The sequence below is a fragment of the Macaca mulatta genome, chromosome 7 (assembly GCF_049350105.2).
Source record: "Macaca mulatta isolate MMU2019108-1 chromosome 7, T2T-MMU8v2.0, whole genome shotgun sequence".
NCBI classification, from domain to species: Eukaryota; Metazoa; Chordata; class Mammalia; order Primates; family Cercopithecidae; genus Macaca; species Macaca mulatta.
In genome coordinates this window covers 140,084,231-140,097,915 of record NC_133412.1, presented here as the reverse complement: position 1 = coordinate 140,097,915, position 13,685 = coordinate 140,084,231, and the positions used below count along the sequence as shown (strand labels likewise).

The 13,685-nt window shown below is 39.2% G+C and overlaps 1 protein-coding gene and 1 long non-coding RNA gene across 31 annotated transcripts in view; one reads left to right on the top strand and one right to left on the bottom strand.

The window, feature by feature from the left end:
- GPHN (gephyrin) overlaps positions 1-13,685 on the bottom strand; it is a 734,546-nt gene that overhangs the window by 250,855 nt on the left and 470,006 nt on the right.
- On the top strand, positions 1,189-4,560 carry LOC144330303 (uncharacterized). The gene is made up of 2 exons (XR_013396353.1): positions 1,189-3,446; positions 4,162-4,560. It is a non-coding gene; the product is annotated as an uncharacterized LOC144330303 (long non-coding RNA).

The window sequence follows — 13,685 nt, the reverse complement described above, 5'->3', positions numbered from 1 at the left end:
ACCCATGGGCTTTGCTTTAAAAGGTCATATCTGAGATTCCTTGTGGAACAGAGTTCCATCAAAGCCAGTCTAAAAGGCCTATTAAGAAACAGTTATTCTTGCTATACTTTATGCAAATAATCAGGCCATATATAAGACTATTTTGCAAACAACTCAGTCCTATCATGATTTTTTTTTTTAACAAAAATATGAACTGGAGAGAGAGAAATTATGTTTCACAATTTATACACTTGTCACTGCATTCTAAACTCCTAGTTGTTTTTAAGTTTTAACCTACATTTTAGACTAACCCTGCATGTTCCAGCAATCTCCAGCTGTAGCTCAGAAGGAACAAAGGGATGGGTAATACAGAAATCTGGATCGATATTCTAGTTCTGAGCAATTATCCTGCAAATCCTGCCAGGTGATTGGAATAAATAGGATGCCCATCACCTGGAGGTTTCCTTTTTGGGAAAGTAAGACCAAGGGAGATAACCAAAGCCAAGCACCATGCACCCAAATCCTAGGAAGCATAAATATAGCCACCAGTTATTTGGGCGTGTCATGAGACATTCTTTTCTCTCCCTTGTTGGAGGAGGACTCAATTCCACAGCTTCACCTTAGCATTCAGCTTATGATAAGGAGTCCATGCAAACCCTCCCCACCCTGAGACACATTTTTGTCTCAAACTCAACTCCAAGCTATGGGTCAAAGCCCTAGGAAAGAACACTAGATCCGAGGGATCCAGAGGTCGACGGTAATGGAAGCTAAAAGGCACAATGCAGGTAAATGACTGATTCCTGCCGGTTAAGCCAAGCTTCTTGTTTCATGGATGAAGGTCATGCTAGTATCTGTCACATAAATGAGGTCTAGGGAATTCAAGGCTACTGACAGCAGGGGAGATAGGGTGTACATGGTTAACAGCAGATACTCCCACCCTTTAGGCTCCCCTGTTAACATGGGTGAAAGCCAGTTTAAAACCTATGGGTGGCACCCTGTTGCAGTCACTGGGATACAAGGGTGGCAGAAAGAAAGAGGAACACCTCACTTTCCCTCCCTCACACACCCTGGGTATATGCTAGGAAGAAAAAGGAACTAGGGACACCTGCTCCCCTCTTTCTAGATGAGTAGTCATTCATCTTCAGTCTGTATCCCTTTCACTTGCATCCTGAACCACTGGGACTCCTCTGAAAAAAAACAACAAAACACCTTTTTTTTTTTTTTTCTTTTTCCTCCTCTGTCCTCTCTTCCCAGATAGGTAACTGTGTCTCTATACTATGGGACACTCCCACTGGATACATCTTCCAAACTGAGAAGAGTTAATTTCCCAAACCTTAAACTGATTGGCTTAGGATTGAGCTCAGGGGACAGGAACCCAAAAGCCTGGCATGCTAGCAAAAGGGTAAAAGTTTTTCTTACCAGTCAAGCTTTTGGTCCCTCTCTCCCTGTACAGACTGGTCAAAGGACACGAGATTTTTGAGCTCTCCTCACCTGCTCCTTGTTTCATTTTGATACAAGTTTTCCAATAACCTGGTTTGTCTCTTGTCACCTTCAGGCCATCAACCTCCAAACAGTCATGCAACTGGAGGCTCGGCCGATGGTCCCTTTTACTGGGGACCCTTAGATATGCCTCTGAGGGAGATCTGACTGCTGTTTACCAAAACATTGCCCCTTACCAGCAGGGAGCAGTTAAGACTGGTCTTCATCCTTATCCTTATTTTAGCGGCAGTTAAATGTACGTCTTCAGTGGGGGAATGATAGATGCAGTAGGCAGATAAGGCGGGGGATCCCTGGAGAATCTCTGATTGGCCTGCGCACTGGGAGGATGGGGTGGAGCTACGGGAAGTTTGGAAGCTCGCACCATTTGCGTAGAGGGGAGGAGCCTAGGGTCTTCAACTTGCGTGTGGGGTGGCCTGCAATTAAATCTGTGGGGCGGGAAACCTGCTAGTAGGACACTCTCTGGCTTTGCCAGGTGTTCCCATTTCCCTTTTTCCTTTTCACCCAATAAATCCTGCCCTACTCACCCTACAATGTGTCCACGTGCCTAAATTATTCTGGTCTTGTGACAAGAACCTGTTTGTTTTTTCTACAACGATACCCTCGCTCATTTTTGAATCAGGTTGGTTTTCTGTTGAGTTTTAGGAGTTCTCTGTTTATTCTGGATATTAATCCCTTGCCAGGTATATAATTTGCAAATATTTTCTCCCATTCTGTAGGCTGCCTTTTTCTCTGTTCATAGAATCTTTGGATATGCAAAGATTTTAAATTTCCATGCAGTCTAATTTGTGTACTTTTTGCTGTTGTTGCCAGTGCCTTTGGTGTCATGTCCAAGAAATCATTGCCAAGTCCAATGTCATAAAGTTTTGACTCATATTTTCTTCCAAGAGTTGTATTGTGGGTCTTAGCTTTAGGTCTCTGATCCATTTTGTATTAATTTTTGTATGTGGCGTTAGATAAAAGTCCAAGTTAATTCTTTTGCAAGTGAATATCCAGTTTTCCCGGGACCATTTTTTGAAAAGACTGTCTTCCCCACTGAATGGCCTTGGTACCCTGGTCAAAAATCATTTGACCATATTTGCAAGAGTTTTGTTTATAATGTTTTTACTTTAAGGGGATACTGATCAAAACTCTTTTGAAATAGTTATTCCCCAGTGGAGAGAATTTTAACCTCATGCATTTTGATATTATTGGTTACAATTAATAATAGTCTGTCATCTATGAACAAATTTTGATGCTTACCTGAAGATGATGCTTATTAAGCTACAGGCCAGAGTCTGTGTATTCAACAGAGATAGTTTCAAAAGCCTCATGGAAAGAATTGTACCCAATATTTCAAAGTACTAATACTTGAAAGAATAGACTCATGATGAGTAGACTTCTGCTTAGACAACTTTTAGACCTAAACATTGGACTGAGTTAGAATTTCTAAAAGTCTTTCAGGCCAGAAATGGAAAGTTTCATGAAAGCAGACTGCTAAGTCAAGGCTTATTTGAACAATAATTAGTTATCATAGGACTGAATCAACACAGAATGGAAAAAGGAATACAGAAGGAAATTTCTTTTCCTTTTTGTTTGGAATATTATTGACATTGGTTTTTTTAAATGTTCTGTTTTCTGGATATATGAGGAAGCTCTTTTTCTTTTTAAGCTATATGTAACCCACACAATTTAGTAGACTCTCATTTCTTTTTTTTTTTTTTTTTTTTGAGACAGAGTCTCGCTTAGTCGCCCAGGCTGGAGTGCAATGGCCCGATCTCGGCTCACTGCAAGCTCCGCCTCCCGGGTTCACGCCATTCTCCTGCCTCAGCCTCCCGAGTAGCTGGGACTACAGGCGCCCGCCACCTCGCCCGGCTAATTTTTTGCATTTTTAGTAGAAGCGGGGTTTCACCGTGTTAGGCTGGATGGTCTCGATCTCCTGACCTTGTGATCCGCCCGCCTCGGCCTCCCAAAGTGCTGGGATTACAGGCGTGAGCCACCGCGCCCGGCCGACTCTCATTTCTTAAACAAATATGAAACATTTCAAAATAATATTTGATTCTGACTTCCTCAGAATTCAGAAACTCTTAGTAATTTCCTAAATTTTCTTGACAGTATAGTTATTTGCATTCCGAATAAGAATGTATTCCTGTTAAACAGGATATAATCGTACAAACTGATTGTGCAACCAAGGCCTTACCTGGAGGTATATTTGAGAATGATGTTCATCTAATAAAATATCACTACCACTTTGAAGAAAAAAATATTGGCTGTACTCCTGAAGCCAATGCTTACAAAGCCCTCCCAGAAAAACGAACCTAGTACCTGGAGCAGAAGGTTTCAGCCTTTTATGTGGTAAGGAAGATCACTTACATGTGGGAATACAATTTTGGTGACCTCGAGAAGGAGGAACTTACCAAAATGATGATGATGGTGAAGTTTCTTGGGCATCGTTTAGTAATCTTGGGTTGGCAAAAATAGAGACCTTTAAAAGTATTAAGTGATGGCAAAACCCGCAATTACTTTTGTAACAACCTAATAGAATCTGAGATTCCCTAAAAAAATTTCCAGACAAAAAATAATTTTGTGGTCTTCGTAAAACAAACTTAAGGAGGATATCTGGTTAATTAATAATGTTGCGGCCGGGCGTGGTGGCTCACGCCTGTAATCCAGCACTTTGGGAGGCCAAAGCAGCCGGATCACGAGGTCAAGAGATAGAGACCATGCTGGCCAACATGGTGAAACCCTGTCTGTACTAAAAATACAAAAATTAGCTGGGTGTGGTGGCACACACCTGTAATCCCAGTACTTGGAGGCTGAGGCAGGGGAATTGCTTGAACCCAGGAGGCGGCGGTTGCAGTGAGCTGAGATCGTGCCACTGCACTCCAGCCTGGCGACAGAGCGAGACTCAGTCTCAAAAAAAAAAAAAAAAAAAAAAACTTGCTCCAGTTATATAATGAATCATCCCAAACCTAATGAGATCAAATACATTTTTTTGTGGTAAATAAAAATTATCTTTGAGGCCAGACTCTGGCTCATGCCTGGAATGCTAACACTTTGGGAGGTGGAGGAGGGCGGACTTGCTTGAACCCAGGAGTTTGAGACTAGCCTGGGCAACATGATGAAACCCTGTCTTTACAAAAAATACAAAAATTAGGTGGGCATGGTGCTGTGTGCCTGTAGTTCCCAGCTACTTGGGCAGCTGAACCAGAATAATTGCTTGAGCCTGGTAGGTAGAGGCTGCAGTAAGCTGTGATTGTGCCATTGCACTCCAACATGGGTGACAGCAAGATCCTGTCTTGAAAAAAAAATTATCTTCGAGATTACGAAGATTACTAGAATGCCCTGACTTGTATATCCTTCTGAGTTATCTGCACTTTTCATTGTTTTACACGATTTTACAACTTTGCAAGTTGAAGAAAACTAATAATAATGTAAGTAATGATTCTTGCCCATAGAAATGCAAATAAGTTTAGTCCTGATCAAGAGCAACTAATCATTGGCCTGTATATCTCGCACAACTTTTCTATTTATAAATTCATTCCAGCCTTCATGACTGTTGACATATGTCTGTATCCTTTCCATTCTTGTTTGAATTGTTATAACAGCTTAGTAGTTCTCCCATTAATTAATAAGTTGAATAAAATCTTTGGCACATATTTATTTTATATTTCTAAATGTTATAACCCAACCCTTATAAAACTATCTTTTAACATGTATCATACTGTATTCTCCAAAGTATTTCATTATATTAATTTATCTATATATTTTTCTTACTCCACAGATGCTTATAGCTTAAAGCTCTTTTGCTTGGATCAGTAAACTTCCAGAGTAAACAAATCTTATTGTTTACAATTCTTAGATTGGGCAGTGCACCTTATCACTTAAGCATTTCAAACCATGGTACGAAAATTCCCTTCCTTCCTTCCTTCCTTCCTTCCTTCCTTCCTTCCTTCCTTCCTTCCTTCCTTCCTTCCTCCCTCCCTCCCTCCCTCCCTCCCTTCCTCCCCTTCCTCCCCTTCCTTCCCTTCCTTCCCTTCCTCCCTTTCTTTTTTTTTTTGAGATGGAGTTTCTCGTCACCCAGGCTAGAGTGCAATGGCACAATCTCTGCTCACTGTAACCTCTGCCTCCGGGGTTTAAGTGATTCTCCTGCCTCAGCCTCCTGAGTATCTGGGATTACAGGTACCCACCACCACGCCCGGTTAATTTTGGTACTTTTAGTAGAGACGAGATTTCACTATGTTGGCTAGGCTGGTCTAAAACTCCTGACCTCAGGTGATCCACCCCCTCAGCCTTCCGAAGTGCTGGGATTACAGCCGTGAGCCACCACACCTGGACCCCAATTCTCATTTTTGAGGAGAGTTTGTAATTAGTTTGTCACCTCCCAAAATGTCTTCTTTTACTTTTTCTTTTGTGAAAGGTGCTATAGCAGAGTGGTCAAGAATTCCCATCTTAGAATCAGACTGCCTAGACTTGAATACCAGTTCAGCCACTAAGTAGTTCCATGTTCTTAACTACTATGAGCTTCAGATTTCTTACAAGCAAAATGAGGATTTATGTAAAGAGTTGATATATATAAAATGCTTAGAAGAATGATTGCTATTCAATTAATAATTATTTTAATATATCAAAATCCTCATGGATAAAAAGAAACAACAAAACTGTATATATACAGTTTTAATATGCATGTATATGCATACATAAACACATGTATACATATACACATTATGTGATTCTCCTGCCTCAGCTTCCCAAGTAGCTGGGATTACAGGTGCCCGCCACCATGTGATGGTATACACATGTATATGTATATGTTTAATAAACATAACATATAGCATGTTTGTTTTATATATATATAAAAAACACACATATACATATATATACATACACACATACATATTCACACACACACATATATATATAAGTGATATGGATAAAAATATTGTTTTTTCTGTATCATTTACCAAGAGGAAATCATCAACTCTTTTTCTTCCCAGGGCAATCAGTAGAAATTCTTTCATACAATACAGCTTAGGGAGCATCATTATTGTTTTGGATTTCTCCAGAAGATTTAATTTCTGTCAGTGACATGAGATTTCCTATTACAAACCTCCAAGGGTATCTTCCCTCTTTGTCTTAAATTCTTTTTTTGCCTGTTGTTAATATTATTACTTTGAGTTTTGAACCTATCAGTTGCCTTGAGGCTGCAAAGCATAAGTTGTCACCTTCAGATTTGGATACAGTCTCTCTGAAAATATCTTCATTTATTTTATAAATACAGAAGAGCACGATTTATTTTCATTCTCTTCCAACTTTAAGTCACATTTTCCAACCCTCTATCCTCTTGAATCAGGTTTTTTACCCAAATATGAAACTTCAGGGATTCCTATTTGATACATTTTAGTCTTTATTAGGAAGATGTCTTATTTCTTTGATGATACAGTACATATTGAGGTATATTATAATAGTTAAGATGCTTTTTAGTTGTGGACAACAGTAATCTCTATTAGTTTATTGGCTCATGTAACCAAGAAGTGAAGCAGTCTGTATAGTTCAAGAAAGGCTTGAATGAGTGGTTCACAAAACATTACTGGGACCCAGTATCTCTTTTAAACTTCCGGTTCTCAGGATTGTTTCTTATTGCCAGTTCCATCATGGGAGGCATTCCATTCACGTTCCCAAGATGTAATTCTTGGGGTTGTATATTTCCTCATTCATGTTCAGCAGGAAAGAGAGAATCTGTGTCCCCCAGTAGTTTAATTAAAATCTAAGAGATGAAATCCACTGGCTCTGACTGCTTTGAATTACATGATCCTTGAACTAATGATTGTGGCTAGGTGAAATGGATATGTTGATTATACAGTTTTTTTTTTTTTTTTTTTTCTTTTGAGACAGAGTCTCGCTTAGTCGCCCAGGCTGGAGTGCAATGGCCCGATCTCGGCTCACTGCAAGCTCCGCCTCCCGGGTTCACGCCATTCTCCTGCCTCAGCCTCCCGAGTAGCTGGGACTACAGGCGCCCGCCGCCTCGCCTGGCTAATTTTTTGCATTTTTAGTAGAGACGGGGTTTCACCGTGTTAGCCAGGATGGTCTCGATCTCCTGACCTCGTGATCCGCCCGCCTCGGCCTCCCAAAGTGCTGGGATTACAGGCGTGAGCCACCGCGCCCGGCCTGATTATACAGTATTAAGCCAACTTACCCTGGAGGTTTAGTCAATTCCACCCAAACTACATGACTGGGAAATGTGGTACAGTGCTAGGAAGAGGGAATGGAAAATGACTGCTGGAGAGACAACAAACAAATGTCAATTACAAGAGGCATTTCTCAAGTCTCTATCTCCTGAAATAGCAAACTGATTAATTTTGCAATAAGTAGCAATGAGCTCATTAGTAATTACTGAACAGTCAGTACCTTGACCAGGTTTCACTTTTTGATTACTAGAAGTAGATAACTGAGTTAGGAAGGTAAAGACGTAATTTTTAAAAAGCTACTCTTCAGTTAGGCTGTGAACTCTTTTTTTTTTTTTTTGAGACAGAGTCTCGCTCTGTCACCCGGGCTGAAGTGCAGTAGTACAATCACAGCTCACTGCAACCTCAACCTCCTGGACTCAAGTGATTCTTCCACCTCAGCCTCCCAAGTAGCTGGGACTACAGGCATGTGCCACAACATCTGGCTAATTTTTGTATTTTTCAGTAGAGATGGGGTTTTGCCATGTTGCCTGGGCTGGTCTCAAACTCCTGGGTTCAAGACATCTGCCCACCTCAGCCTCCCAAAGTGCTGGTATTACAGGCATGAGCCACTGCACCCAGGCCCTAGACTGAACTTTTTATGGGGGAACAACCTGTTCGTATTTGTATTCTGAGCACTGAGCATAGTGTTTGGTACCTTGGAAGAATTCTGCAAATATTTAATTCGTAATTTACAAAGTTTATAAAAATTTCCTCATATATGTCATCTGCTGTACTAAAAATAATACTCTGTTGTCAGATACAGGATAATTATTATTTCCATTTTATAGATGAGAACTGAAGCTTAAATTTTAAGGAACTTGTCCGAATTATTAACTGGTGACGTAAGGGCTTATATCCCAGTTTTCTGTCTTTAAGTTACAAGATTTTAACATTATCCCACATTGCTTCACATGCCTCAGATTGTGACCAGCTGCGGGAAACTAATTTTTCTTTTTAATAGGTAATAAGGTGCTCCCTTTTGATATTAATTTTACATAGGTAAAACTTGCGAAAGTAAGCCAAATAATATATATAGATATTCCAAATGACTGTTCTTACATAGAGGTCTTCTGACACACTGACAACACACCAGGTCATTCAGAACCAGTGGGACTCATTAATAAAGTTAGTGTTAGAGAAGCATTCAAAGTTAACATAACTTCTTTAGAAGCATCAAGGCCTTTCTTTTCATGACTTTGTTACCTATTTCTTCCTTTTCATTCTACTGTATAGACAGATGCACAGTCTGAAGAACAACATTATACTCTTTGATACATTGCTAATTGTCATTTGTCACAGGAAACATAAACATGTGAGTCTACTTACAAAACTGAACATCTGTCAAAAAACCAATTACTATTTACAAAGGACTATTAAATACCAGCTAATAGTTAATCAATGGGAAAGTCTCTGCTGACGCTGTATGAGGACATCCAGTTAGAACAGTTTTACAATCATTCTCAACTAGTTCCTCCAAAGAATTAAACCCTAATAATTAATGTATCTCCTATGCATCTAGAATGGTATTAGTTATGTACAATCCTTGGGAGAACTGAAAAATGGGTCACTCAAACAATTTTTGATGTACTAATATTAACTTTAGCTCCTGGAGGCATGTCTAGACTTGCCTTGTGCCAGAAAGGCATTCACTGTCCTGAACGGAGAGATCCAGGCCTGGCAGGACTCACCAGTGCTGACTAAAAAGCCCTTGGGCCTTGAATAAACATCAGTGGCAGCCAAGCAGTAGCTGCCATGAGCCTAGCGTGATAATGGCCATAGGGAGAGACTTCTTCTGCTTGAGGAAAGGAGAAGGAAAAGTAAAGAGGACTTTGTCTTGCAACCTGGTAAAATAAACACCAAGAAGACTCCTAAAGCCTCCCATCCCAGGCTCTAGCTCTTGGACAGCATTTCTAAACCCACCTCGGGCCAGAAGGGGACCTGCTACACTGAAAAAAAAAAAAAAAGACCTAGTCTTGGCAGGATTCCTTACCTGCTGACTAAAGATCCCTTGGTCTTTCAGTAAACAGCAGCAACAGCCAGAAAATAGCTGCCACAGGCCTTGGGCAAGACCCAGTACTGTACTGGTTTTAGGAGTGACCCAACATAGTACCAGTGGTCATGGTCACAAGACTGCTTGCATTAACCTTTCCCCAACTCCAGGCAGTTCAGCGCGAAGAGGGAAACTCGGCTTGTTTGGGGGAAAGTAAGGGAAAAAAATAAGACTCTGCCTGGTAATCTAGGGAATTCTCCTGGATCTTATTTAAGACCACCACGGCAGTACCTCTATAAGAGTCAGAGCACCTCTGCAAGAGTCACAACATTACTAGGCTTGGGGTGCCCCCTAATGCACACATGGCCTCAGTGACCAGATTTAGATAACAGTATTTAATTCCCTTTGAGTATTTGCAAAGCCTTCCCAAGAAGAATGGGTACAAATAAGCCCAGACTTCAAAGATTAGAATAAATATTCAGATATCGATGAACAGCCGCAAGCATGAAAACCATCCACAAAAGCATGGCTTTGCTAAATGAACTAAGTAAGGAAGGCACCAGTGACCAAGTCTGTAGTGACAGAGATATGTGACCTTTTAGACAGAGATTAGAAATCGCTGTTTTGAGGAAGCTCAACAAAATGAAAGATAACACAGAGAATGAATTCTGAATCATAACAGATACATTTAACAAAGAGACTGAAATAATTAAAAACAATCAAGCAGAAATTCTGGAGCTGAAAATTGAATTGAGAAACTGAAGAATACACCAGAGTCTTTCAACAGCATAACTGATTAAGCAGAAAAAAATTAGTAAGCTTGAAGACAGGTTATTTGAAAATACAGTCAGAATAGTCAAAAGAAAAAAGAATAAAAAATAATGAAGCACGCCTATAGGATCTAGAAAATAGCCTCAAAGGGCAATAAGAGTTATTGGCCTTAAAGAAAAGGTAGAGAGAGAGAGAGAGAGAGAGAGGTGTGTGTGTGTGTGTGTGTGTGTGTGTGTGTGTGTGTGTGTGAGAGAGAGAGAGAGAGAGAGAGAGAGAGAGCAGGGTAGAAAGGTTATTCAAAGAGATATTAACAAAGATCTTTCAAAACATAGAGAAAGACATCAATATTCAAGTACATGAAGGCTATAGAACACTAAGCAGATTTAACCCAAAGAAGACCACCTCAAGACATTTAATAATCAAGCTCCCAAAGATCAAGGATAAAGAAAGGATCCTAAAAGCATCAAGAGAAAAATAACAGATAACATATAAAGGAACTCCAATATATCTGGCAGCAGATTTCTCAGTGGAAACCTTACAGGCTAGGAGAGAGTGGCATGGTAAATTTTAAACTGCTGAAGGAAAAAACCTTTTATCCTACAAAATTATATCCCGTGAAAATATCCTTCAAACATTAAGGAGAAATAAAGACTTTCCCAGATAAACAAAAGCTGAGGGGTTTCATCAACAGCAGACCTATTTTACATGAAATGCTAAAGGGAGTTCTTCAATCTGAAAGAAAAGAATATTAAAGAGAAATAAGAAATCATCTGAAGGCCCCAAACTCTCTGGTAACAGTAAATACACACACCAAATACAGAATATGATAACACTGTTAAGTGTGATGTATATATTACTCATTTCATATCTTGAGTAGGACCACTAAGAGATGATCTAAAAAATAGTAACTACAGGCATGGTGGCTCATGCCTGTGATCTAGCGCCTAGACAGGGCAACGTGGGTGGATTGCTTTAGCCCAGGAGTTTGAGACAAGCCTGGGCAAAATAGTGAAACCCTGTCTTTACAAAAAATACAAAAATCAGTTGGTCATGGTGTTGCGTGCCTGTAGTCCCAGCTACTTGGGAGACTGGGATGTGAGGATTGATTTAGCCCAAGAGGCCGAGGCTGCACTTAGCCGTGATTATACCATCACTCTCCAGCCTGGGCAATACAGTGAGACCCTGTCTCAACAACAACAACAAAAAAACCTACAACTTTTTGAGACATAGTATTATAAAATATAGATAGAAAAAATAAAAAGTTTAAAAGTAGGGGGATGAATTTAAAGTGTAGAGTTTTTATCAGTTGTCTCCTTGCTCTTAACTCCTAGCAATCAGAGTTAAGTTGTCATTGGTTTAAAATAATGGGTTATAAGATAGTATTTGCAAGGCTCATGGTAACCTCAAGCCAAAAAATCTATAATAGTTCCACAAAAAATAAAAAGCAAGAAATTAAAACATACCACCAGAGAAAATCACTTCCACAAAAAGAAAGACAGGAAGGAAGGAAGAGAGGAGCACAAAGAACCAGAAAAAAACAAAACAAATAATAAAATGGCAGTAGTAAGTCCCTACTTATCAATAATAACACTGAATGTAAATTAACTTAACTTTCCAATCAAAAGACACAGAATGGCTGAATGGATTGGAAAACAAGACCTAACAATCTGTTGTTTACAAGAAATACACTTCACTTATAAAAACACACACAGACTAAATAAAGGGATGGAAAAAGATACTCCATGCAAGTGGAAACCCAAAGAGTAGCAGTAGCTATACATATATCAGAAAAAATAGATTTTAAGACAAACACTATAAAAAGAGACAAGGAAGGTCATTTTATAATGACAAAGGGATCAATTCAGCAAGAGGATATGACAATTGTAAACATATATGCAACCAACACTAGAGCATCCAGACATATAAAACAAATATTATTAGAACTAAAGAGACAGACCCTAATATACCAATAGCTGGAGATTTCAACACCCCACTTTAAACATTGAACAGATTCTCCAAACAGAAAATTAATAAAGAAACATTGAGGCTGGGTGTGGTGGCTCAGGACTATAATTCCAGCACTTTGGGAGGCCAAGACAGGTGGATTGCTTGAGGTCCAGGAGTTTGAGACCAGCCTGGCCAACATGGTGAAACCCCATCTCTACTAAATATACAAAAATTAGCTAGGCATGGTGGCGTGTGCCTGTAATCCCAGCTACTCGGGAGGCTGAGGCAGGAGAATCGCTTGAACCTTGGAGGTAGAGGTTGCAGTGAGCCAAGAATGCCCTGCTGCACTCTAGCTTGGGCAACAAAGCAAGACTCTGTCTTTAAAAAAAAAAAAAAAAAAGAAACACTGGACTTAATCTCTATTACAGATCAAATAAATCTAATAGATACTTATAGAATATTTCATCCAATGGCTGCAGAATACACATTCTTCTCCTCAGAACATGAATCATTCTCAAGGACAGATGATATGTTACGCCACAAAACAAGTCTTTACAATTTCAAAACTCTGAAATAATATATATCTTATCTAACCTACAACAGAATAAAACCAGTAATCAATAAAAAAAAAAACTTTGGAAATGATACAAACATATGGAAATTAAACAATATGCTCCTGAATGACCAGTGGGTCACTGAAGACATTAAGAAGCAAATTAAAAATTTCTTGAAGCAAATGAATATGGAAACACAAAACACCAAAACCTATGGGATAGGCAAAACAGTACTAAGAGGAAAGTTTATATTAATAAGCACCTACATCAAAAAAGTAGAAAAACTACAAATAAACAACCTAACGACACATGATAAAGAACTAGAAAAGCTAGAGAAAATCAAGCCTAAAATTAGTACAAGAAAAGAAATAAAGATCAGAGTAGCAACAAATGAAATTAAAACAAACAAAAAATAATACGAAAGATCAACAAAATGAAAAGTTTTTTTTAAGAAAGATAAACAAAATTGCCAAATCTTCAGCCAGACAAAGAAGAAAAGAGAGAATACCCAAATAAATGAAATCAGAGATGAAAAAGGAGACATCACAATTATACCACAAAAATTCAAAGAATCATTACAGACTACTATGAGCAACTATATGCCAATAAGTTGGAAAACCTAGAAGTAATGGATAAATTCCTAGATGCATACAACCTGCCAAGATTGAACCATGAAGAAATCCAAAACCTGAATACAGCAATAAGTAATGAGATTGAAGCCACAATAAGTCTCCCAGCAAA